This window comes from Branchiostoma floridae, chromosome 1 (genome assembly GCF_000003815.2).
Source record: "Branchiostoma floridae strain S238N-H82 chromosome 1, Bfl_VNyyK, whole genome shotgun sequence".
NCBI lineage: Eukaryota > Metazoa > Chordata > Leptocardii > Amphioxiformes > Branchiostomatidae > Branchiostoma > Branchiostoma floridae.
This window is the reverse complement of record NC_049979.1, coordinates 1,219,317-1,219,967: the sequence shown is the minus strand read 5'-3', so window position 1 is coordinate 1,219,967 and position 651 is coordinate 1,219,317. Positions and strand designations below refer to the sequence as shown.

General features: G+C 40.2%; 1 protein-coding gene across 1 annotated transcript in view; it reads left to right on the top strand.

Moving 5' to 3' along the window:
* The first annotated feature begins 175 nt into the window (after window positions 1–175).
* The window catches only part of LOC118421561 (zinc finger protein 208-like), a 37,399-nt gene continuing 36,923 nt past the window's right edge, over window positions 176–651 (top strand). The window contains exon 1 of the mRNA XM_035828906.1: window positions 176–384. The gene's annotated coding sequence lies outside the window, so the exon portion shown is untranslated. The remainder of the gene's footprint in view (window positions 385–651) is intronic.

Sequence of the window (651 nt, the reverse complement as noted above, 5' to 3'; positions counted from 1 at the left end):
CCCCCAGCGACCTATAGGAGTCTGGTAGAGACTAAGGAAATGATTGAATAGTCTTCTTTGCTACAATAATAATAAAATGACTTTCATACTTTGAACATTGTACTCTAGTATTATGATAAGGAAATTTTATTAACCCAATGCGCTCCATGGTAGCACTACAAAATTTTGACACATTTAGATTACTGGTATGCAAATAAAGGCCTCATTTCCATAACCAAGTAGGTCAAAAGAGGACTTCCGGGTCAAGCGTTGCAACTTCCTGTCTGATCGAAAACGGCGTGGGTACACGAACAACGCGGAGGTGCCTGTTCAATCTCGCAGATTTTCACAACTTTTACGGTTTTTACGGGCTCAACTGGTGGCTGTGTATCAGTGAACATCCAGGTAAGAAAACAGAGCATATGTTGGTAGAGAACTTGTGTAGATTTGTAGGGAAAATCTATTTGACGCTTCATACATGTAACGTTACACACTTCGCAAATATTTGCAAGCTGTCGCTGACACAGCATAAACCGCTCTCTGCTTGCAGCCGCTTGAAAATATAAAACCAGAGCGAGAAACATGTATGAAATCAGTTACTGTTTGATTCTCCTCTTGTGCACAAGAAAATAGCTAAAAATTTGACAGATGCGTGTTGAAAAGTCTCAGTCG